We start from the raw sequence: 26931 nt of genomic DNA, 5'->3' as shown, positions 1-26931 counted from the left end.
GCTCCAAAATATTTATTTATTTATCTTAAAAAAACAACAACTTCAGGGGCTTGAGAGGGAAGGTTCCTCTCTAACAACCTCTATTGTCCAAGGAACTGGCCGGCTTCCAGCTACTGACATACAGAAGTCTTCATGAAACCAGACAGAATTAAACCCTTTGTTTCCTGTTTGCCAGAGGGGGGGGGGCAGGGAGGGAGAAGGGAGGAGAAGTCTAAGAAGGAGCAGGAGGTCGCCCACCAAGATATTGGAGTTCTCAACAAGACCATCTTTGTATTAATTTAATTAGTTAAATGAAGGGGGGAAAGGATGGGTGTAATAAATGTACAGTGGCACCTCTACTTAAGAACTTAATTCGTTCCGCGACCAGGTTCTTAAGTAGAAAAGTTTGTAAGTAGAAGCAATTTTTCCCATAGGAATCAATGTAAAAGCAAATAATACATGCAAACCCATTGGGAAAGAAATAAAAGCTTGGAATTTGGGTGGGAGGAGGAGGAGGAGGAAGAAGAGGAGGAGGACAGTTGCTGCCGAAGGAAGAAGGTGAGGTGAGGGGAATGAAAAAATCCAAAACTTTAAGGCTTTAAAAAAAAAAGAGCGACTCTGAGGTGGCGAGGAGGAGCATGCGCGAGGCTGCCTTCCATACACTGCGCCAGAGAGAGAAACCCAGGGGGAATGGCAGAAAACTGGCCTGGCTTTTGTGCTGCTCTCAAAGTTCCTGGGAAATTTTTCCAGGCTTGGGTTCTTAAGTAGAAAATGGTTCTTAAGAAGAGGCAAAAAAATCTTGAACACTCGGTTCTTATCTAGAAAAGTTCTTAAGTAGAGGCTTTCTTAGGTAGAGGTGCCACTGGGGTTAAGACAGTTGTGGAATACATAGAAAAGTGTTTTACATTCCAATTGCTTGCTGAAGAGTGTGGATTCTTAACAACTTGGGAGTTCATGATCACAACCATTATTTTTTATACATCTTGAGAATGCTGACATTTGTGTGTTAAGTTTGTTGTGACAGCCTGTCTAGTATAGAGACTGCTGTGAGTCTATTTCAAAGGTACTTTCAAAACTTTTTGCATAGCAGAGCACCCCATCTAGGATGGGAGATTGCATTAGCTGGAAGCAAGCTTAGAAGAGGGCATTTAAACTGTGCAATTTTCTCAGCTCTAAATGGCAGCTTTACTGCAACCCTCTGCCTACCTTTTATCATTTAAAGCAGGAGTCCCCAACCCCTGGTCCATGGACCGGCACCCGTCTGCAGCATGCCAGAAACCAGGCCACACAAACAAGCAAAGCCCCTTCTGTGGAATGCAGACAGTACACAATACCACACACCTCTTTGGTCCGCGGAAAAACTTTTATCCACAGAACTGGTTCCTGGTGCCCAAAAAATTGGGGCTATTAATCTAAAGTGGGATACAAATCTAATAAATAAATGAATGAATGAATAATAACAATAACAATTAATACAATAATAATAATAATAATAATAATAATAATAATAATAATAATAATCTCCTTCTATGGATTGACTGTAGAATGTGTTTATATTTCATCACTCAGCAATTCTTTGGAAATGGTAACAAACGTTGGCTCACTAAACTTGTTTGTGGCAGATAATTCCAAAGATAGGATTTATTTCCTAAAACTAGTGTCACCCCAGCCTTTATTTATGTACTGGTTTTATTTATTTATTAGTTTTCTATGCCGCCCTTCTTGAAGCGACTCACGGTTATTGTAAAGCCAATTGCAACTTTTGAGATAGGGTAGCAAGGTTTCCTTTCAAATTTAGATATGCACACAATGCCTTCCCTAAGACTTATTAACTAATAACCAGGCAGTTCAACAGGTGAAAAATAACATAAATAAATTCAGTGCCAGTTGGCGAACCTGTGTAATTGAATTTCTAATGAATAGCTGCCAAGGAGAGAGTAAGTCTTAGGATTTATACTCGCCCTTCTAATCTTTTTATTTTACAAGTATTCTAAAGTAAAATGGGGATTTGGAACAAATCAGAACAAGTAATTCAAAATGATCTATAGTGCACACTTCAAAATTCACGTTCCACTGTTAGTTATTCAGTGGCTAGAGGATGCAAATAGTCTTAGTAAGTAAGTGTTTCTCAGCTAAGTTAACAAAGCTTCTTTAAAAATAGCCTTACCAGATGCTCCTTATTTTGAGCACAGCCCCCTGTTTCCATTTTATATTTAATGGGATATTATAATGATAATATATATTCAGAAGGTCAGGAATATTGTCTTACAGGAAATATTATTTCTATTCCAAAGTAATCATTGCTGGTCAATACATACAAATAGTCCTCAATTTACAAACACAATTGAGCCCCAAATTTCTGTTGCTAAGTGAATTTTGCCCCATTTTATGCCTTTTTTGTCACAATTGTTAAGTGAATCACTGCAGTTGTTAGTAAATGAGTCTATCTTTCCCATTGATTTTACTTGTCAGAAGGTCGCAAAAGGGGAACACATGACCCCAGGGCACTGCAACAGTAATAAATAGGAACCAGTTGCCAAGCTGGTCCAAATTTTGACCCTGTGACTACAGGGGATGCTTCAATGGTTGTCAGTGTGAAAAAAAGTCATACGTCACTTTTTTTCAGTGCTGTTGTAACTTAAAAAAAAAGAATATTCTCCTTATACATTTTTTATAATACATCATATTTTCAGTTTTGCAACAACAGTATACTGGCTGCATCTAGTCCTTTTTAAATATACATAATTTTATGCACCCTAATTATAACCAGTAGTCTCTTAATCATACATTATAGTCTCTTTTAAATGCATCTGTTGCCATAGTTATAACCATTATTTTCATAGTTGTACCAGGGTGGATTCTAACCAGGGGGGCTGCCCAGACGAGGGGGGGAGAACGCAGTGGGGTAGCAAAAATGGAGCTCGACCCTAGAGCACCCAATTTGCACTGAAAGATGTTAAAAGAAAATGCAGAGCATCTTCAGTGTGGTAGTGGTGGTAGCCAAAACCAAGATGTCAATTTCATGCACAGTGCTGGAAACTCAGCGTCTGCACATGCTCAGAAGAATTTTTTTTAAAAAAATTAATTAAATAATAATAATTTTAAAAAGATGGCAGTGCCCATGTACCTGCCATGCACCGACCAAACCAGTTCCATGATGTCACCAGCAGGTTACTACCAGTTCAAGCGAACCAGTCCAAACCTGGAGGAACCCACCCCTGAGCATTCTATATTTTTATGGTTCTATATGTTTTAATCTATAGTCATGTACAATCTAACTTTTGTAACTTTGAACTGCTGTAAATCAAGTACTACTTGTATTATATTATTTAGGCCGCTCCCCCTTTCAATTTTTCAATTATGATGTTGGTGTTACATTTTTGAACACTTTGAGATTTTTCTTAAGTGGAAGATGATTTTTTTTTGGCTTGAACACAAGCTTAGAATTCTGAAGATACTAACTAGTATGGCTGTCTACTTCAATTTTTTGTTCCCTCCCAATTGTAAGAATCTCACCTCCCAACACTTGGGATTATTGGACTGGGAAAGAACAGGTTAAACTTTTGTGTCCCTGTTAATCTCAGTGTTTGTCATGCCCTGTTCCCTTGCTGATTTTTTTTAAATTTTCAAAACCGAAATTTGTATTTAAATATTTAATAACTATTTTTGTATACATTTTATCTTCCAATATAGATTTCTATATATGGTTTAGCCTTGTAAAGTGCCTTACTAACAGTACAGCCAACAGCTCTTGCAAAATTTACGAAACAGTAAATTTCAGAGATTAAATGTGTTTTATTTAAAAATAAATTCCTTGAATTCTATTTCTCTTTTTGGCCTTCTTTCCATGCCACTTCAATTCTCACTTAAGAACAATTCTGGAACTGATGTAGTGGTGGGTTGGTCTCGGTTCGGCCCAAGACTCTTTTGTACATGCGCGCGCACAAGTGAACCGATAGCGACGGGATTTGCAACCCACTACTGGTGCACTTGCTGTATATTTTATCATCTTTCCCAAATTCCTTTTAGGTATAGATTTGTTGTTGTTGTTTTTAAAAGAAAGCTTTCATTCTTTTCCACAGACAGCCGAATTACTGATCACTCTACAAGTGCACATGTTTGTGATTTGGAAGATACTATTAGGAGTACAAGCTGTATTTCTCCACCAACGAAGCAATCAAGAATGGTATGTGACCCTTTATACTTGCATTTAAATCTCCTTCTTTTCTAGGTCTGTGGACAATGTTTCTCCTCTCTATTCCACACCAATCAGTTCTATGTACACGGAGTGTATATTCTAAACTTAATAGCCATAGCAGCTACATTTATATACCGTTTCACAGTGGTTTACAACACTCCCTAAGCGGTTGTATGGAGCCAGCAATTCCCCCCCATCATCTCGGAAGGATGGAAGGTTGAATCAACCTTGAGCCTGGTGAAATTCAACTGCCAATTTGCAGGCAGCCTGCAGTTAGCAGTCAGCAGAAATGGCCTGCAATACTGTATTTTAACCACTGCGCCACCATTAAGCAATAAGGATTCACCTGTATCCAGTGTTTCTTAGTGTTTTTATTACTATTTTTTTTTTAAAAAGAAATGTGACACCTAATAACATATACAGTGAACCCTCGAGTTTCGCGTCCTCAAGGATCGCGAAAGGGCTATTTCGCTAGTTTTCAACCCGGAAGTAAACTCCACCATCTGCGCATGCGTGCCCTTCCACGCATGTGTAGATGGTGGAGTTTCCCCGCCGGGCAGAGGCTTCCCTGGGTCTTCCCCCTCTTGCCCCGGTAAGACCCCAGCGGCGGTGGGCTGGAGCGCGAGCTTGGGGCAGCCTAGCTCCGCTTCCCAGCTGGGAAGCGGAGCTGGCAACAGCGTGGGCGGGCGGGCGGCGCGCGCGAGCTTGGGGCAGCCTAGCTCCGCTTCCCAGCTGGGAAGCGGATCTAGGGAGTCCCCACCGCGCGCGCGTTGCTGGGGAAAGCGCGCGCGCTTGGGGACATCCCAGCTTCGCTCCCCAGCTGGGAAGCGGATCTAGGGAGTCCCCACCGCGCGCGCGTTGCTGGGGAAAGCGCGCGCGCTTGGGGACATCCCAGCTTCGCTCCCCAGCTGGGAAGCGGATCTAGGGAGTCCCCACCCTGCGCGCGTTGCTGGGGAAAGTGCGCGCGCTTGGGGACATCCCAGCTTCGCTCCCCAGCTGGGAAGCGGATCTAGGGAGTCCCCACCACGCGCGTGTTGCTGGGGAAAGCGCGCGCGCTTGGGGACATCCCAGCTTCGCTCCCCAGCTGGGAAGCGGATCTAGGGAGTCCCCACCGCGCGCGCACCCCAGGCGCGAGCAACGGGGTGGGCGGGCGAAGGGCGGGCGGCAGTGGAAGCAAAAACACCATCTGCGCACGCGCAGATGGTGTTTTTACTTCCGCACCGCTACTTCGCTAAAAATCGATCATCGCATGGGGTCCTGGAACGGAACCCTCGCGATGATCGAGGGTTCACTGTATATTGCTTCACAGTAGTTTACACCCCTTTCTCAGCAGTTTATAAGTCAGAGTATTACGCTAATAATCTGGGTCCTCATTTTACGGACCATTGGAAAGATGGAAGGCTGAGTCAACCTTGAGCTGTTGAGAATCGAACTGCTGGAAGTCAGTAGAATTATCCTGCAGTTCTGCATTCTAACCACTGTGCCACTATTGCTTTGATCAATCTTTTTTGCTTGGATATAAAGCATAACAATTCTGGCTATGAATTAACAATAGTTAACTGATAATTCCAGAACTATATTAATTTTTCATAGGTTAGAATCAAGTACTGTGTAACAATGCTGGTACCTTTCACTTAACCTAGAACCTTTTTTCCAGTGCTTTCTTAACATTGAATAGTCACTAAAGGAATTATTGTAAATCGATGATTATCTGCATTTCAAGAATAACGTGGTAGCTCTTCACATCTCCATAAATTAATGGCCATATAATAAATCCCAATTTTGCTTTCTATAAAATTCTTGCCCTACAGAAACACCCCAAGGAATTAAAAGTGACTCACAAGAACTGGGCAGCTCTTTCTTCCTTTTCCTATTGCAAGCACCCCAAGTAGTCTGTTTTTCTTTTCCTCTGCTACAAGTTCAGTATGAAGATGCTTCAGAAACTGCACGGCTGCTGCTTATCCCACAGAGACCACTTAAAATCACTTCTTTCAGGGGCTAAAGGTTGCATGAGAGACAGTTTCCCATTGACCTTTGTCTCTTACCAATCCATTGAACAGGAGAAGAATTCCTAAGCCTTCTTTGCCACTAGGGAATAAAAATGTGAACTTCAGAAGTTTTAAATACCCCAAGGATGAACTCTGTCTTCAAGGCCAGATTAAAATGCAGCCTAGATGCCATGGGTAGAATTGAACTCTCTGGGCTTTCAACCTTCTTTGGAACCTTCTTTCTTTCTTTATGTTTGTCTACCTCCCTGTCGAAGAGGGTGCTTGTGTTTTTATCATCAACAACCTTGTAAAATAGATTAGGATGATAACCTAAAGCTTATGCAGCTGTTGAGTTAGAGAATATGGCAATGGAGTAAGGGCCATTTAGCAGGTTTGTCAAGAACCACAATTGAAATTTGAATTTGTTTTTAACATTTGCATCAGAGATGGGTGCCTCCTGGTTCATACCGATTCTGTAGAACCGGTAGAAAACTGCTGGTGATGTCACAGTGATATCATGGAGCTAGTTCTGTCAGTGCCAGTCTGTGGATGCCGCCATCTATTTGAGGGGGATTTGGGGGGATTTTTTTCCCCTGATTTTTTTTCTTCTGCGCAGAAACAGAAGCAGAGTTTTTGGTACTGTATGTGTGCCGCCATCTTGGTTTTGGGGTTTTTTGGGGAGGACCTTTTGGAATTTTTGCCACTGCTCATGCATGCATTTTGCCACTGTTCGTGCATGGTGTAAGCCATGTTTTTGACATGTTGTGAGCTGCCCCGAGTCTTTGGAGAGGAGTGGCATACAAATCCAATCAATAAACAATTAACAAAAATATAGCCTGCTCAACTTTTTATGCCCAGATACCCCCTACCATAAGGTATTCAACCTTGCACACAGGGGAAAAGTAATTTCTTTGCAAGTGATTCAAGGGCCTAAGTCTGTCTTAACAAAGATTGAACATCAGAATATTCATTCTTGAAAATGAAAGGGTGGATGATCTAGGTATATATGGTAGTTATGGGAGAGGCTGAAATAGTTATTGGTCTTTATACATCTAACTGCACTTTACAACTTTTTTACTGGTGCATTTGCTGAAAACCAAAGGGTCCTTGATCCAGTGGATCAGCCCAGAATATTTTTCCTTGAAATGTTCAATCCCAGATCAATTGTCTTGAGATGTACAGAGTAAACCCTCCTTTTGATGCCGCTATCGTTGGGAACAAATAACAACGCCACTTCCATTCTTCCAGCCATCCTATCACCTTCTTCTCTGTTCCATGGCTTTTATGCAGAACAAATCACAATAATTGCTAGGTTTTCTCATGTTCATAGATCTCAGGAACTTCAAACCACTGGTTTCTTTCAGGAGATATTACTCATTCAGCTTGCCAGTAACTTACCAAGACCCCATGTCAAAGATTTCCAGTTCTTCTATCTCAAATCCTTTCTTAGCAGGAGATAAGAGGGGCTTCAGTGTTATATATCTGAAGTATTTGCGCCTTCTGTCTGCTGTGGCCCTCTTCCCTACGGCAACCTCATAAACAGGGAGCAGCAGCTATTATCAATAAATGTTTAATGGCATCAAGGCATTACACTATCAGCAGTAAATTACAGTGAACTGCATATTGCAGGATTGGTGAAATAGAGCCGGGGGAAAGTAGGACCCCCACCAGTTCCCCAAATTTAAATGAGTGGCTGTTCCAAATATCCTGGGATGTTGAGTGATTTATCTGGAAAAATTGTGAAGATGTCAAAGGTAGAAGGCTGGAATATTCTTGAAAATGAAAGGCTGAATGATGATCTGGGCATACAGTTATAGAAGACACTGAAAACATTGTTGATCTTTATAGTATGACTATAGTTTACAACTCTTTCTGGTTTTCAGCTTTTTCAGCTAGTTTCTGACAAAAAAAGTCTGTAGGAATGAATGGACTCACTTTATTTTCACAACATATAGACATTTTTAACCATAGTTTGGGGAAAATGTGACAATACCTAGACCAGGCCATGTCCAAGAATACCAGGGAATTTCTTGAAGCCTGACACTCTGACAAATCAGACATCAATAGACACATAGACTATGGTTCCACTTACCTTTGCCACTGGTTTGCATCACATGTCCCTTCTTGCAATTTCACTTCTACACATGCTCAGTAGCAGGATTCAGCCCAAAACACAGCTGAGGAGCTAATCAGCTATGCTTCAGTTGAAGAAATAAAGCTCAGGATTAAACCGGGGCAGGATGGAGGGCTCTTTTTCAAGAAGTAGAAGAGGAGAAGCCATTCAAATACGGGCATATTCGTTAAAAATTCCCCCCAAAAGATGGCGGTCCCTACAGACCAATACCAAACGAACCAGATCTGTGACGCCATCATCACATCGCCAGAGGGTCACTAACAGTTCTGGTAATCTGGTCCGAACCAGGAAGAAGACTATGCAAAAGAAACAATCAACCAACCCAAAAGAGAAAAATACTCCAGCACCTCTCCGCCAGATCATCATAGATTAACTCCGAGGTTAACTCCAAGAACAACCATCAATACTCCAATCAAAGCAATACTCCAATCAAGAAACTACCAAAGAGCCATCAGCAAAAGCCCAACCATAGAAGGCCTAAGACCTTCCCCACCCACATAGACAAGCAAGTCACCAGAATACAAACTGACATTACTATCAGTAGCACTGAGGATGTTACCTAGTTAGAGTAATGAAACATCTGAATAATAGAAGCAAGCTCAGAGAGCACCAAGGACATCCCCCCTGAATGGACTCACTTTATGACGTTTGCAAGAAAGATTGCAAAATCAGGTCGTACGTGTGGGTGCCTTGACGTGCAACCGTCATGACTTAGCATGGAAATCCCAAGCTCTGGTTACATTTGTAAATCAAGAACTATTTGTATTCAAAGAAAGAGTTGTGCTTACTCAACATTGTGCAGTAAGCGTAAGCATGGGTCTGCTTCCTTTGTTACAGTCTTTAGGGGCACAGCAATAATCTCATTACTTATTCAGTTCCTTTTATGCTTGTTTAAACATGCCCAATTACTGATAAATGCTTACCTCCCTGTGCAGGGCGGATATAGGTAGTTCTTGGTGTATCTCTGGGACACTGTGTGAGAAAATCAGTGTTTATCGTAACGTTTTCCCCCTTGGCAATCAGTCTCTTGAATTAAGGAGTCATTTAAATTCTACACTGAGATCATCCCTTGAAGGATGTTTTTTTTCTTTTTAAAAAAGTTTGTTTTTTGCAGTTTGCAACGTCCTGTGACGAGATTGATGAACATAAAATGCAAATCTGTCTGTAACATTTCTATTTAAAAACAAGAAGGTATCATTGCGAATGTAAAGGAAATAACTCAGTGAAGAATGAAAGTTGTCTTCCATTAAGACAGACTAGCTTGGTTTATCTAACCCCAGATTTTGTATTCTCAGCTAAATTAATTCTCAGCTAAATTAATTCTTCAATTGTGAGGTTTGGGGTCTTTTTACTTAATTCCTTTATTTATTTTAGATGCCCAGTAGTGAGAGCTTTTTTTAAAAAAAATTAAGCAATTCCTGAGAAGAAAAAATGAATTACTGATATTTCAGGGTAGTAGAAAAGTGTTAATTTGGAAGGAAGGGAGTATTATCATTAAGTGGGCTGTACTGTTTTCTTTTAACTGCTTTTTAAAGAGTGCTTTCCACTACTTCAGAGACTGTAGAACTGCAACTAATGGCAGCTTGGGGACATTCCTTACTGAGAATGTCTCAGTGGGAATGACACTACATCAGGACATAATGTCATTCCCAGGGGCATTTTTGTTCCCCACAGTTGTTGGCTATATCAGTGAATCCAGAATCAGAATTATACAGAGCAGTTTTTCCCGTTCTTACGCTGACCAAAAGTATTAGACTTCAAAAATATATAATCTTGGATAGGGAAGATCTGACCTTCAAAACATCTGAAGAAGACCAAGTTGAAGAAAGTCGAGGTAAACTTAAGGTCTAATCTCTCCAGCCAACCCTGAAAATGGAAACAAACAATAACATTCTGAAATTCATTGAGGCATGATAACCTCAAATATTTCTAAACTTTGTTTTTCCTTTGACTACTCCACTTCTTAAAGATAAGTTGTGTGGCCCTGCGTGACTTTTCCACTTTTTATGGGTGGCCTTCCAAATGTTTCTGAAATACAGCTCCCTGCAATCCTGGCCACTTGTAGGAGAAGAGCAGAGCTGGTGGGTGGAGTTAAGTGTGTCACGAGTTTAGAATCATTACATGCCCATAAATAGTCTAAATTTAATCCGCCTTGAATTCCGTTGCCCCCTTAGTACTGAACTTTCGTTGACTAGATTCTTGTGTAGAAGCTTGAGCAATAAATCTTCTGCCCTGCAATTTAACATATGATCCTGATCCTTTGTGTTTGACAATTATGTTGAGAATAATAGTTCAACAATTCCTGAAAGATTCTTACCACCCTTATCTCTCTGTTTCCATCTTGCTTTTCACGGATCAATGAAAAGTTTGAGTTCCCAAACAAGTACTTTATCCCAGTAAGAGTTTTGGTAGATCTATCTTTATCCTAGAAATATTAAAAATGCTATGTTTAAAATTCGATAACTCTATGATAACTCAGAGAGGGTTCGCAACTTGGGCGTCCTCCTCAATCCACAGCTCACATTAGAGAAACACCTTTCAGCTGTGGCGAGGGGGGCGTTTGCCCAGGTTCGCCTGGTGCACCAGTTGCGACCCTATTTGGACCGGGAGTCACTACTCACAGTCACTCATGCCCTCATCACCTCGAGGCTCGACTACATGGGGCTACCTTTGAAAAGTGTTCGGAAACTTCAGATCGTGCAGAATGCAGCTGCGAGAGCAATCATGGGCTTTCCCAAATATGCCCATGTTTCTCCAACACTCCGCAGTCTGCATTGGTTGCCGATCAGTTTCCGGTCACAATTCAAAGTGTTGGTTATGACCTATAAAGCCCTTCATGGCACCGGGCCAGAATATCTCAGGGAACGCCTTCTGCCACACGAATCCCAGCGACCATTTAGGTCCCACAGAGTGGGTCTTCTCCAGGTCCCGTCAACCAAACAATGTCGCTTGGCGGGACCCAGAGGAAGAGCCTTCTCTGTGGCGGCCCCAACCCTCTGGAACCAACTCCCCACAGAGATTAGAATTGCGCCCACCCTCCTTGCCTTTCGCAAGCTGCTTAAAACCCACCTCTACTGCCCAGCATGGGGGAACTAAGATACACTTTCCCCCTAGGCCTTCACAATTTTATGTATGGTATGTTTGTATGTATGATTGGTCTTTATATAATGGGTTTTTAACTGATTTTTTAGTATTGGATTTTGTTGTACTGTTTTACTGCTGTTGTTAGCCGCCCTGAGTCTGCGGAGAGGGGCGGCATACAAATCCAATAAATAATAATAATAATAATAATAATAATAATAATAATAATAATGATCCAAGGGGTTTTTTTAGAGGCTTCAACTACTGTATTGCTGATTAGTATCAATATTTTTATTCATGTGCTACGGAAATGGTTATAGAAAGGACTTGGATTAAACCAGGGTATCAGGCCGAAGCTATCGGTTGAGTTGGAGACTTTGGCCTGCCACCTGCCCAGAAGTTGATGGGAGGATCGGACATGTTGGCAGAAACAGACTTGTCCATGTGATGAACTTGTGGATGTGGGAACAAGGAGATGAACTTTTAAACTGGGTGGTGAAACCCATGGGACATCAGATTCGGGTTTCTCCAAGATGTGCTAACATGGCTCTGTTAATAAGTCAGATATTTGAGGAAGGCCTAGCCTCAGACTCTGATATTTGGAACGCTGACACAGGGCTTACTAATAATAGTCAAAATAATGCAGAAACTTGGATTTCCAGATGGGCAGATTCCATATAACTAAATTGATATTCTATTTTCCATCCGTATTGGTACCCAAAGACCTAGATCTTGTGTCTAATATTTGTGAAATTTAATTCTAAGCCAACCTTTGTATTGTGGTCTTTGGGATCAGCTAAGGACCCACCTTGAGCAACCAATCAGCATTTGCTTGAAGAACAAGATGCAACTGAGAAAAATAACCTATTTAAATGCTTATTGTATACTGGGAGTTTTGCAAATCCTCTTACTGGTTTTGAATGAGGATCTCTGACTGCATAACATGCTGAATAATATTACAATGTAGAGTTCAGTATTCTGCCTTCTATGACTAATGATGTTTCCTTCCCTGTTCCTTGCTCTTCCTCCCCTTGTCCAATTCTACTGCAGACAACCAGACACATTTGTTATCTTCTGTCAGATGTTAGGAGATATAACTCATGCGTTTGTATGTGTACACTTTTAGTCCCCTGTGAAGAAGTTGAATTAAGAAATCATTCTGTTAACTTAAGATCCGGTTCCATCAACTAATATTTCTTTAACGCTTCCCTGCTAGCTCTTAAAAACCTCCTGCCATGTTGACAATCAGCAAGTCATAAATCACCAAAGCATTAGTTTCCATCTTGTTTTTCTCTCCTAATGTTCAGAAGGAAAGGCTTATTAATGAAAGCATTTTAATAACGCCTTACCATGATTACATGTGTTTGAAAATACACTCAGTGCCAGATTATTTACAAGTCTTTGTCATCTACCGACAGAGAATGATGTATTTATTAGATCTGTATGCTGCCCCAATTTTTCGGAGAAGGGCGGCATACAAATCTAAATAATAATAATAATAATAATAATAATAATAATAATATGATGTTACCTAGTTTGGATAATGAAATGTCTGCAAGAAAATAACCACGATTAGGTCCCACAGAGTTGGCCTTCTCCAGATCCCATCGACAAAACAATGGCGGGACCCAGGGGAAGAGCGTTCTCTGTAGTGGCCCTGACCCTCTGGAATCAACTCCCTCCAGAGATTAGGACTGCCCCCACTCTCCTTGCCTTTCGCAAACTCTTAAAAACCCACCTCTGTGGCCAGGCATGGGGAAATTGATTCCCCCTGGCCATTTTGCTTTATGTATGGATTGTTTGTGGTGTATGACTGTTTTTATATCAAAGGTTTTTAACTGTTCTTTTTAATAATTGGATTTGTACTGTGCTTTGCTGTTGTGAGCCGCTCTGAATCTCCGGAAAGGGGCGGCATACAAATCTAATAAATAAACAAATAAATAAAATAAATAAACCAAGCTCAGAAAAGACCAATAAACCCTCTTTGTCATGTCTTTGTGCCCAAACCCACCCACCCTCCCTCCCTCCCTCCTTCCCTCTGCAGAGTTCATTGGAAGCATAACATTTCAAATATGTAAAACAAATAAATGCTTTCCTATTTGCACGATTTCCTCTAAATTCAAAGTTTGGATTGTCTGCTGTATCAGCTGGTTTATTCTCTGTAGAAATAATCCTATAAAACTTAAAGCCTTCAAATCAAATGTAGGCAATTTAGTAGAATAGGAGTGTCTGAAGCAAATTGTACTTTCAACCACAGAACTGAAAAAAGAAAGATAGTTAACCGATCCCCACCCCCACCCCGGACAAATGTGTCTTCCGACCTCAACTTCTAGAGTTCAGAATGAACATTAAAAATGCATGAGTCTTATGCATCTTGAATAATTCTTCCTGTTAAATCCCCTTTACTGAGTTCTTCCCTTTAATGTTGGAGAGCAGAGTTGAAGGTCTGAGAAGGCTTCACAAAAGCCATGCTTCAAAAGTGAGATCTGAGAACATTTCACAAGAATGTATTGACAAGCTTCCCAGGATAGAGATGTATGTCAGGGTCAGACAGAAAGTGTGATGTTATTTTGTCTGGGGAATAAGTTGTTTAGTAAGCAAGGAACATTTTAAATCTTTCATAAATGCCCAGAGGGCTGGGGAGGAAAATTAAGTAGATGTTTGGATGGTGCAAGGTGATGTCATGGATCTCATAATTCTATTGGGAACCCTCGTTTCAAACAAAATATCACACCCCCCCCCAGAAGTGAGTTCCTCCCAGTTTGCACTGGTTCAGCCAAACTGGTAGCAAACCGCTGATGATGTTTGGTCAGTGCCGGTCCGTTGATGCCACTGTATTTGATTTTGAAATTTTTGTTATCGTTATTTTTTTGCTGATTTTTTCCTTTGCGCATGTGCAGAAGCTATCTTCTGTGCATGCACTGTGCATGTGCCGCCATCTTGTTTTTAGCTTTTTTTAGGTACGTGGGGTTTTTTTTGCAAATTTTCAGCACTGCGCATGTACACACATGCAAACCGTGTGTGCGCCCATGCAGCACAGCCACGTGGCACAGGAGGAAGCGAACCGGCAGCAAGGTAAGTTAGAACACACCCATGACACACACATATATGTATACATACATGCATGCATACAGTGGTAACTCTACTTAAGAACCTAATTCATTCCATGACCAGGTTCTTAAGTAGAAATACAGTGATACCTTGTCTTACAAACTTAATTGGTTCTGGGACGAGGTTCTTAAGGTGAAAAGTTTGTAAGACGAAACAATGTTTCCCATAGGAATCAATGGAAAAGCGATTAATGCGTGCAAACCCAAAATTCACCCCTTTTGCCAGTCGAAGCGCCCGTTTTTGCACTGCTGGGATTTCCCTGAGGCTCCTCTCCATGGGAAATCCCACCTCCGGACTTCTGTGTTTTTGCGATGCTGCGATTTTATTGAGGCTCCCCTCACTGGGAAACCCCACCTCCGGACTTCCGTTGCCAGCGAAGTGCCCATTTTTGTGCTGCTGGGATTCCCCTGCAGCATCACAAAAACACGGAAGTCCGGAGGTGGGGTTTCCCATGGAGGGGAGCCTCGGGGGAATCCCAGCAGCGCAAAAACGGGTGCTTCGGTGGCAACGGAAGTCCAGAGGCGGGGCATCCCAGCGGTGGCAGTGGGTTTGTAAGGTGAAAATAGTTTGTAAGAAGAGGCAAAAAAATCTTAAACCCCAGGTTTGTATCTCGAAAAGTTTGTATGATGAGGCGTTTGTAAGACGAGGTATCACTGTATTTGTAAGTAGAAGTAATTTTTCCCATAGGAATCAATGTAAAAGCAAATAATGCGTGCAAACCCATTAGGAAAGAAATAAAAGCTCAGAATTTGGGTGGGAGAAGGAGGAGGAGGAGGAGGAGGAGGAGGAGGAGGAGGAGGAGGAGGAGGAGGAGGAGGAGGACAGTCGCTGCCGAAGGAAGAAGGTGAGGTGAGGGGAATCAAAAAAATCCAAAACTTTAAGTCTTAAAAAAAGGAGGGGACTCTGAGGTGGCGAGGAGGAGCATGTGCCTCCCATACGCCCGGCACAAGGCTGCCTCCCCTACACTCTTCCAGAGAGAGAAACCCAAGCGGGCGAGAGGGGGGAACCTCCTGCTCCTTTTACTGAAAGGCGGCTGCTGCTGCTGTTGCTACCTGCTGCCTCTTCCTTCCCATGCTGAAGGGCTCCCTTCTCTTCTCACTCGCTCGCTTTGTAGCCAGCGCCTTTCCTTCACTGTGGTGACTCCTTGGTTTGGCTGAAGCCGAGTTGATCCGGCTGGGGCGAAGCACCCCCTTTTGCCTTTCTGCGCCCAGACATTCCAGGAGGCAACCTCGTGCCTGGTGTATGGGAGGCTTTATTAATATGGTTTATTCCTTCTCCAAGTGCCCAGAGAAAGGAAAACTCTGGGCTGCCAAAGCCTCCTTAAGCGCCACCAAAAGGCTCCTCTGGCAGCCCAGAAAAGCCCAAGATGGCCAGAATTAAAGGGGGAATGGCAGGAAACTGGCTGGGCCTTTATGCCACTCTCAAATTTTCTGGGAAATTTTTCCAGGCTTGGGTTATTAAGTAGAAAATGGTTCTTAAGTAGAGGCAAAAAAATCTTGAGCACCCGGTTCTTATCTAGAAAAGTTCTTAGGTAAAGGCGTTCTTAAGTAGAGGTTCCACTGTATTTTGTTAAAGTATTTTGTTAAAATTTTAAGATGAAAGATAAAAACTGGAAATAAAGATTATAAGAAGAAAGGAATAGGACAGGAATAAGAGAAGAACAGAAAACAAAATGCAGAAAAGAAACATAGAGAAATTATTTCCAATTTTCTTTTGCAGCTCTTAAAAAATTAACATTGTTTACAATTTTTGAATAATTATTTTTTCCTAATCATCACACCTGTGCAAAATTGGGTTGGGCAGAGTGTTCCAGTTGCTTCGAAATGCTTCGAGAAAAGCCTCAAACCTACCCACCCACCTTCTAACGAGCAGTGCAGTCTCATCGCTTTGTTATCCCTTATTTCTGGGCTTTTCTTACTTTTCTTAGATTAGATAGTTTGTTGTTCGTATGTACATTGAGAGCTTATGCACCGGTGGCAAATTCTTTGTGTGTCCAATCTCATTTGGTCAATAAAAATTCTATTTCTATTTCTTTGAGTTCTGTCTATTGTTTTCAAACATCCAGCCCAAACAAAGATTATTTAGAATAGTTATAGTGTGTCTTCAGTTATGGCTGTTGATTAAGATGAGTAGTAGCCAATTTATTCTGTCTGAAGCAATGATTTTTTTAAAAAAAGTTTACAGAGGGAAAGAGTTGGATTTTAAGGATAATGCCAGTGATGTCATCTGCCATGAAAAGGAACGATAGTAGATATCCTACATACATTTCAGCTGCCTGTCCTAATGCAACTATTGGAGGGAAAGCAATGCTTTTCTTTTTAAACTGGCCAGTCCCTGGTTAAACCAAATTACACTTCAAACTAGACAACTTCAGCCTGCCTTTTTTCCCCAGTACAGCCTACTTACCAATCTTTTTATGTAATACCTAAACATGTTTAGTCAGTATGCTTATACATAGCTGATAAATAGCAGTTTTTGAAACATTACAGATCACAGTTAAAATCAACTTAGTTGATTGATCATGTTGTTAATGCTAATTGATTAACAGTATGTCACATCAGTGCTTTGTGGTGGACGCGGAGTAAGCACACAGACACAGAACTCGGATTTATGGGTCACATTTATTAATTAACTTAGGACCTGCAGAGGTTAAACGAAGAAGGCGGAGACTACCATTCAAAACATTCCTGAGCAACTGTAGGGCAAAAGCCCCCTGCTGAGCAAGGGAGGGTCCCCTTGGCCTTGAACCTGGCCTTGAACTTGACCCTCCCTTGCTCCTTGCCATGCCCATGCATGTGGGGAGGCTCACCCACCCAGGTTGTCATCTCTGGGCATGGAGTGGGTGAGTCCCAAGGGCATCTCACCTCCATATCCAGGCCGACCTAGCCTTGTAACCATGGTGGGGAGCGGCCCATCACCTTCCAAAAGGTGCCCAAAGGAGATCACACAGTTGCTGTTACTTCCAATTTTCCGCCCCCTACCACCTCCCCGTGACCAAAGCGATATGAGCTCAAACAAATGATCCAAATCTGGCCGAATCAACCTAACCCTATAAAATAAGATGCTGGACATCCCCTAATTGACCCCTCCCCTGGAGTAGGTGAAAAAACGTTCAGAATCTAATAGTGTTATGGCCGCCAAAAATTCCTACTCGGCCCCTGTAGTCACACTGCGGCAAAGGGAGGGCGGGCGGGTGCCTGCAAGCCAGGCCGGCGGCATAGCCAAGAAAGGGGAGGCGAGCGGCGCTCCATCCCTTTTTATACTGGGGGTTGCCGCTCGCCTCCCAGAAGTGTGTCATGCCCTGCGCCGCATGCCTAATGTCTAATGTCCCCCTCCCAAACCATTGCCGCCAGCATCCTCAGTGGTCCCGCCACCACCACAAACACCGCCGGCCTTAAGGCAGCCAAAAGTCCTTTTTTCAATTCCATTAGAGTAAGATATCGGCTGAAACAAGAGACTGAAGTTTATGAAGATTCTTAGTCATTCAGGTCATGGTTTGTCCAAATATGCTTTATCAAAAGGCAAAAGGACTTTCTATCTCCTGTTTACAACGCAGCCTTTTCAGCGGTTCCAAGAAGGTTCCACACATCCATTTACACTATTCAGTTTACCCTGAGCATTCAGATAAACCTCCCAGTGGCCTCAACAGCTTTCAGAGCGGGTGCTAATGACCGGATGACTGCAAGGGGTATAAATCCTTCCATTCTCCACCATTCAGTTAGAACTGAAGAATCTTCTTGGATGAGAAGCAAAACATCTACAAGGAAAGACCAGTTGCCTTTTGAAAAAGCATCTTTGGGAGTTTGTTTGTTCTATAAGACCTTAGAAACATAGAAACATAGAAACATAGAAGTCTGACGGCAGAAAAAGACCTCATGGTCCATCTAGTCTGCCCTTATACTATTTTCTGTATTTTATCTTAGGATGGATATATGTTTATCCCAGGCATGTTTAAATTCAGTTACTGTGGATTTATCTACCACATCTGCTGGAAGTTTGTTCCAAGGATCTACTACTCTTTCAGTAAAATAATATTTTCTCATGTTGCTTTTGATCTTTCCCCCAACTAACTTCAGATTGTGTCCCCTTGTTCTTGTGTTCACTTTCCTATTAAAAACACTTCCCTCCTGGACCTTATTTAACCCTTTAATATATTTAAATGTTTCGATCATGTCCCCCCTTTTCCTTCTGTCCTCCAGACTATACAGATTGAGTTCATTAAGTCTTTCCTGATACGTTTTATGCTTAAGACCTTCCACCATTCTTGTAGCCCGTCTTTGGACCCGGTCAATTTTGTCAATATCTTTTTGTAGGTGAGGTCTCCAGAACTGAACACAGTATTCCAAATGTGGACCTTGATGAATTACATTCATCAAATGTGGACCTTGATGAATTACAAATGTGGACCTTGATGAATTACATTCCAAGACTAGAACATAAAACTTTAAAACCACCACGTACAACCTCAGATATCAGCAAATTCTAATAAATTCATGAAGATGTTGAGTTTGAACATAGTAAAGCTTTATTCCTTTTATTTTATTGTTGTAAACCGCCCTGAGTACTTCAGGACTGGGCAGCATACAAATCCAAACAAACAAACAAACAAACAAACAAAAAAACAGTTACCTAGCTAACTAGATAGCCTGGACTATAAATAAATAATTTGTATAAGCTATTTCCGAGTGCTTATCATTTTGGAAACATTCTTAAATACCATTGGTTTGAATGCCCAGGCAGGTTCTCTATTAAGAGTTGGATAATTTGAGAATGCTGATTCCTTGTAAAATCTGCCCTGCAAAAACACATGTTCTCCGCTTTCAATTTAATCAAAGGCCCAGGGGCATCTTCAATAAAAAAAAAGGGAGTCTCTCTTAGTTATCTTGCTATAAGTGCATCCCTGATTACAGAGGGAAGGGCATTGTGCCACATATAGAGAAACCCCAGCAATATTGAATTGGATAACTTATATCGGTACAATATCGTGTGGGTTGCAGCTTCCTTGATTTGTTATGAAATTGATATAGCTTTGGGCAGCCACAAGGTTATTTTGAAATCCCATTTTTATCTAGCCTTTACTTGATGTCCTCCTTTGTTTTATCAAATCTCAGGGTTGAGAGGAAATCAGGAGACATATATAAATCTATCCTGGCTCTTGGTGGACATTACATGCCTTGATGGTTACTGACTCAACGGCTTTGGAGGGTTTTAAGACATTGCTTTAAAATCCAGGTCTCAATATCAAGAGAAGTGTGGATATTATAGCCCGTAGTTGTCTCTATATAATATAACCATCAACTCTCCAAACAAACATTCATCTCTTTGTAGTCACTAGGATCTCAAAGTATGTTTGGAGATAAATTCCACCAAAGTTGATGGAACTAATCTTCAAATAAAAGTGCATTTTGATTTTAAGCAATATTGATTGCAATCACTCAGTGTGCAGCCGAAGAATATGTTATATCTTTGGATCGTATCAGCAATAAGCAATTTATGGGTGAGTGAAGCTACCCAGCTAAATATCAATGCTTATGTTTGTGTATGTCTCTTTTTCTGGGTGTCTTTGAACTTCAGAATTCTGATAGGTGATGCATAAAAAGGGATTCTGTTTGAAGATTCTGCGGGTCTTGGAATGATTGCAAGATGCAGAATATCTAATTGTTCTGGTCCTTTGAAATCTGATGCCATTTGAATTGTTATTTTGGGACAATTTCTTACACGTCTATGGCCAATAATAAAAAAGGAGACCAAAAGAGACCATCCTTAATGGATATACTGAATATTAGAATAAGTAAGAGAATTCACCAGTGCACAAAAATGTTGGTTACTAGCTAATGTAATGGAAGACATCCTTATTTTTATAGTTTCCTATATGGAACACAGAAGCTTGAAATAAAAAGAAATGCAATAAAATACCTCTCAAAAACCTGTAAATATTTATGGTAATATACCCAGCTTGTGCAGAAATAATACGTTTATTGGTAACTTTGGTAACTTCCAAGACACTTGGAGCTTAAAACAAAGAAGAACTCAGGCAATTGTCACTATCTTTTATATATTGCTTTCCATTAAAAGTAGATTATTCTGAATTAGCTAGGGAGTTCAAATGTGACAGAAATGTCACTTTATTGCCTGGGTTTTCACCGAGCAGCTTGGAAAACAGTGTAAGTTGGTTAGCTGAGTTTTTTAAAATTGCGTCTACAGCATGGAACACGCCATTGTGACCAGAGGTGGTATATATCAATGGAAGTTCTAATTGCATTTTAACAATAAGAATGTATATACCTTTGCTTTTACTGCCTTTTAAAAACACCATTGGCTATGCATGGTTGCAGATGATTTTTTTTCTGTTGTAGCCACCACTTGTTAATTTACCTTGGTCTGCATTTTCCAGATGGGGTAATTTTGTTAATCTTGTTATAGTGAACACATTATTTACCTACATCTAGTGGCCCTTGATAGAGTATTGGATTTGTTTTCGCACACAACTAGGAATCTTGTATTCAGAGCCTGCTGTATGTGTGCTTGAAAGTAGTGATTGGATCACATGCAGTGAAGAATATTTTCCACCTTTTTGTTCGGCTTTGGGGTTTCCAAAGACCCCCTCTGCTCTCCTTATTGGCTATTCAAAGAAATAGAATTGATCTGTGTTGGAACATGGTAGTGGTCTGATCCAAGTGGAACCTCTCTGTGATTGGACTCTGCTTCATTAGTTCAGTGTTTCCCAACCTTGGCAACTTGAAGATATTTGGACTTCAACTCCCAGAATTCCCCAGCCAGCAAATGCTGGCTGGGGAATTCTGGGAGTTGAAGTCCAGATATCTTCAAGTTGCCAAGGTTGGGAAACACTGCATTAGTTGAATAGTCATAAATAAGGATAATTCAATGCAAGAACATCTCCTTTGAATAAAAACAAAAACTGAATAAGGAATTAGTAACTGTTGGCCAAAATATCTAGGAGCCTAGAAGTTATGAAGGGCCAGATCTGGTTAGCATTTGGATGTGATTTTTAACCTTTTTTGAGCCACAGCACATTTTTACATTTACAAAATCCTGGGGCACATTGAGCCGGGGGGGGGGGGGGGGCGCTAAAAAAAGTTTGGACAAAATTTTTTTCTCTCTTTCCTCCCTTTCGCTCTATTTCTCTCTCCATCCCTCTTTCTTTCTCTCTTCCTTCCTTCCTCTCTTTTTTGCTCTTTCTCCCTCCCTCCCTCCCTCTGTCTTTCTCTCTCCCTCCTCCCCTCCCTCTCTTTCTCTCGCTCTCTCATGCTTTCTTTTTCTCTCTGTCTTTCTTTCTTTCTTTCTCTCTCTTCCTTTCTTTCTCTTTTGCGTTCTTTCTCTCTCTTTCTCTCTCTCTCTTTCTTTCTTTCTCTCTCTTGCTTTTTCTCTTTCTCTCTCTCTCTTTCTCTTTCTTTCTCTCTCTCTTGCTTTCTCTCTCTATCTCTCTCTTGCTATCTCTCTCTTTCTCTCTTGTACACCACGCCGGCAACAGTGGCATCGAGCAGTAGCCGTGGGGCGGCGGCAGAGCAGTTGACTGCGAGTGGCTACTGCCTGGTGCCACTGCTGCCGGCATGCTCCTGCTGCCGGTGCCCTCCCGCCAGGCCCCAAAGGTCACTTGACGCCGCCAGGGAAGCTCCAGCTGGGCGGGGCGCTGCCAGTGTCTCCGCCCTGGAGCTCCCACACTCAGCCGCCACCCCTCAGCTACTGCCTGGTGCCGCTGCTGCTGGCGCCCTCCCACCGGGCCCCAAAGCTCACCTGATGTGAAGAAGGAAGGCACGAAAAAGAAGGCGTGAAGAAGGAAGCTCAGCTTCCAGTCTCGGAAGCTGAGCTTCGTGGCACACCTGACCATGTCTCGCGGCACACTGGTTGAAAAACACTGCTTTAGGGAATACCAGGGATGTAAACAAGACTAGGAAGAACACCAAGAAAATCATGGTTGTGTCCATGAAGTCATCAGTAGTTGATCTTGACTCTGATGGAACTCTGGTGAGAAAGAAATCTAGATAGAGATGGCAGAAAATCTACAAGGCAGCCCAAATAATGATGCTGTAGGAGCTCATCCTTCAGTATGATCTTTCATACCATTTGTTGGGCAAGTAAGAAAAAGCTGAGTCAGTCTTCCCTATTGGGGTGGCAGTGCAAGTGCCCGGCTGCTGAAAAACTCAGATTGAAGGGATTTTCGCAATAATATCTTTCCTTGGGATTTTACTGAAATCATAAAATTTAGCATGTGGTTTAACAGGTGATAATTACAGGCAAGGACGTTCACTTAAAATCTTTACCTACCTTGTCAAGAAAGAGTTAAGAAAATTATACACCAGCCACCTGCATTTCATGAACTTTCTCTCCTAGTTTGATAGAACTTCCAAAATCAGTTATCTTCCAAGTATTGTCTTTTGTCTTACTTCCGGTGACATTATAGCAGAGGTCTTCAAACTTGGCAACTTTAAGACTTGTGGACTTCAACTCCCAGAATTCACCAGCCAGTCTTAAAGTTGCCAAGTTTGAGGACCCTTTCATTATAGCATCATCACCCACAGAAAGTCTGAAGTTCTCTCCTTCTCTTTCTATCTAGCATTAGCACCATCTTTCAGCTGTGGCGAGGAGGGCGTTTGCCCAGGTTCACCTGGTGCACCAGTTGCAGCCCTATTTGGACCGGGAGTCACTGCTCACAGTCACTCATGCCCTCATCACCTCGAGGTTTGACCACTGCAATGCTCTCTACATGGGGCTACCTTTGAAGAGTGTTCGGAAACTTCAGATCATGCAGAACGCGGCCACGAGAGCCATCGTGGGACTTCCAAGATCTGCCCACGTTTCACCAACACTCCGCGGCCTGCACTGGCTGCAGATCAGTTTCCGGTCACAATTCAAAGTGTTGGTTATGACCTATAAAGCCCTACATGGCATCGGACCAGAATATCTCCGAGACCGCCTCCTGCCACACAAATCCCAGGGGCCGATTAGGTCCTACAGAGTTGGCCTTCTCCAGGTCCCGTCGACCAAACAATGTCGGCTGGCGGGACCCAGGGGAAGAGCCTTCTCTGCGGCAGCCTCGGCCCTCTGGAATCAACTCCCTCCAGAGATTCAAATAGCCCCCACCCTCCCCGTCTTCTGTAAAATGTCGTAAGGCGTGGGGATAATTACCATCTTTCCCCCTTTTTATTATATTTTTGGCCTTACTGCATGATAGATTAGGTTGAATGTGTGTGACTGCATAGTTAGGAGTTTTATTATGCTATTAATGTCTTTTTAAATGGATTTAATTTTTTATTATTAGATTTGTAATGTATTGTATTACTGCTATGCTGTGAGCCACCGTGAGTCTTCGGAGAGGGGCGGCATACAAATCTAATAAACTATAACTATAACTAACTATTATCTTCTGTGAAACCAGGTTTCCAGCATTGAGTTTCCAAAGCGTCTTGTAGAATAACATTTTTTTGAAAGGGTTACGAAAGCCCCGATCAAGATCTCATTCCCAATTCCAGATACACTTCTCTCCCCCCTGTGTTGCCTCTGGGCTGGAGTTTGTGGGTGTTACTGCAGCTGTGGATGCTGGTAATGATCCTTACGCAACATATTTCTGGTCTGCTATGTTCCCTGGAGGATCTTGTGGGCTTCAGTTGAACTGGACCTGTTTTATGAGTGATTTAATGTGGTGTAAGCAATCTGCGTACATTGTGTATTGAGTGTCTGAGAATGAGACAGAACGGACTGCTGCTGTTGATATCACATTATTTTATTAGAGTTTCAAAGCTGATATTAAGTGGACATGATTTCTTCCTATGGACCATTAATTTTGTTTTATTGCTGGCCTGATGGCCGTTACCCTCCCCTTCTTGCCAATACATTCCTCCATTAGGCTTGTACAATTAACAAAATATGAACTGTTTAAGGCATTGCTTTGAACACAATGGGTCAGTGCAAAAGAGGGCTGGGAGGGCAGGGGGGATGTAGAGGAACAATTTGTGGTAATGGGAGGCTGAGGAGTGGAAGGAGGCAAAAGAAGAAGATTATGAGCTGTTTCACACAGAGATATTTTGTAGTAAAGGACAGATACATATGCAATTGCCCATTGGGTGACCGTGCAAAAACCGGGGGAAATAATTCCCAAGATGAATGTAATAAACTAATTGTATGAATGGCTAGCTCGTTAACCAGATACTTCTAATATTTTTGCATATGATTCAAATAGCTTTAGTTTGAGAAAAACGTGTGACAGCAATGTGGAGAGAACTATCGTAAGAGTTATTTTATTTATACGGATGGGGGGAAAAGGAGTTATAACCTAAATCTGCCTTTTCCTGTATTCTTCATTTTTTTAATATAATTCTCCAAATCACATAAAATAATTTAACCTAGCAATGCGTTAAAATTCTACAATTTTGGGGGTGGGGGATGTAGGCATGTTTTCTATTCCGTACTTCTGTAAATAGCTTCACTTAAATACAGTATATCTAGTGTTTCACATTTATTATTTGAAAAAAACTTTCCCTTTTATATACATTCCCTCATTATATTCTTCTTTGCATCAATTTCCATGGTGTACTTTTGTAAATTGACATTTTCCCGATGTCAGTAAGCACTGTTTCTCTTTATATTACTACATAATACTTAGACTTATATACAGCTTCACAGTGCTTTATAGCCCTCTCTAAATGGTTTACAATGTCAGCACACTGCCCTCAACAATCTGGATCCTCATTTTGCTGACCTCGGAAGGATGGAAGGCTGAGTCTTGAGCCAGTCAGGATCGAACTCCTGGCTGTGGGCAGAGTCAACCTGCAATTCTGCATTCTAATCACTGTGCCGCCATGGCTCTACATCTTTCAATGTGTAACTTTTATAGATCTAACTATTCTTGAGCATATTTCTAATACACATTTTTGTGAACGTTTTGATCTGAGAAAAGTGGATGATAACCAACATGTTAGTTACACCCTTCAATGCTGAAGCAGAGACTATTTGAACTCTTACATTTATCTATTCCTAAAGAAATTTATCAGAGATTTATTTTGTATGTCTTATCAGCACTATTGCTAAGAGAAACTCCAAACTGAGCTTTGGCTGGTTTGAATCTTAGTGTTCTGCTCAGTGTACCATATTCGGGGATTTTAATTTAATGGTGGGAATCCTCAGATCAAATGACATAAAACAGTATAAAACCTTTAGAGACTAAAGTCAGTCATAAAACAAAATTCCATTGCAGCAAAGTCAGCTGTAAAACTGGGTTTCCTTTCGAAGCAATTGTGACAAGAAATTAAAGGGGAAGACCCTTCTCTGTGGCGGCCCCGGCCCTCTGGAACCAACTCCCTCCAGAGATTAGAATAGCCCCCACCCTCCTTGCCTTTCGTAAGCTCCTTAAAACCCACCTCTGCCATCAGGCATGGGGAAACTGAGATATTCTTTCCCCCTAGGCTTCTACAATTTTTGCATGGTATGTTTGTGTGTATGTTTGGTTTTATAATAAGAGTTTTTAGTTGTTTTAGTATTGGATTGTTACATGCTGTTTTTTATCACTGTTGTTAGCCGCCCCGAGTCCACGGAGAGGGGCGGCATACAAATCCAATAAATAAGTAAGTAAGTAAGTAAGTAAGTAAGTAAGTAAGTAAGTAAGTAAGTAAGTAAGTAAGTAAAAGAATCTAGTTGATGAAGAAATGCAGTTTAAATACATCAGAAATTATACTTTCCATCTTGCTTTATTTAATTGTAAATGTATTTTCATCAATTAGCAGGTGTTTTTGAAATGAAAGATTGATGTATTTGTTTTTCTAAAGATTTATTACTTCTGGTACCATCCTAAAAGAGATATACAATGTTAGGCAAAATCCTGACCTTTTGGCTAAATCTCCTTGTTCCTTCAACACTCAGTCCCATATCCTTTAAACTTCCAAAGAGTGTTCTGCTCTTCATAAATTAGTTTCTGATTTATTTATTAATTTATTAATTTATTAATTTATTAATTTACTTATTTATTAATTTATTAATTTATTAATTTATTAATTTATTAATTTATTAATTTATTAATTTTTTATTATTTTTTTATTTTTTATTGATTGATTGATTTATTTTTTTTATTTTTTTATTCATTGATTGATTGATTGATTGATTGATTGATTGATTGGATTTGTATGCCGCCCCTCTCCAGAGACTCGGGGCGGCTAACAGCGACAATAAAACAGTGTACAATAGTAATTTGGTATTGATGATTAAAAATCAATTAATATAAAAACCAAACATACATACATACATACATACATACATACATACATACATACCATGCATAGAATTGTAAAGGCCTAGGGGGAAAGAGGATCTCAATTCCCCCATGCCTGCCGGCAGAGGTGGGTTTTAAGTTGTTTACGAAAGGCAAGGAGGGTGGGGGCCGTTCTAATCTCTGGGGGGAGTTGGTTCCAGAGGGCTGGGGCCGCCACAGA

The 26931-nt window shown here is 41.3% G+C and overlaps 1 protein-coding gene across 7 annotated transcripts in view; it reads left to right on the top strand.

Moving 5' to 3' along the window:
- PKNOX2 (PBX/knotted 1 homeobox 2) overlaps window positions 1–26931 on the top strand; it is a 399587-nt gene that overhangs the window by 50080 nt on the left and 322576 nt on the right. For all 7 annotated transcript variants that reach the window (XM_070765952.1, XM_070765942.1, XM_070765949.1 and 4 more), the window contains exon 2: window positions 4062–4165. The gene's annotated coding sequence lies outside the window, so the exon portion shown is untranslated. The remainder of the gene's footprint in view (window positions 1–4061; window positions 4166–26931) is intronic.

Source organism: Erythrolamprus reginae, chromosome 12 (assembly GCF_031021105.1).
Source record: "Erythrolamprus reginae isolate rEryReg1 chromosome 12, rEryReg1.hap1, whole genome shotgun sequence".
In the NCBI taxonomy this organism is placed as follows: domain Eukaryota; kingdom Metazoa; phylum Chordata; class Lepidosauria; order Squamata; family Dipsadidae; genus Erythrolamprus; species Erythrolamprus reginae.
The sequence above is the reverse complement of the archived record's forward strand: the minus strand, read 5'-3'. Positions and strand labels throughout refer to the sequence as shown.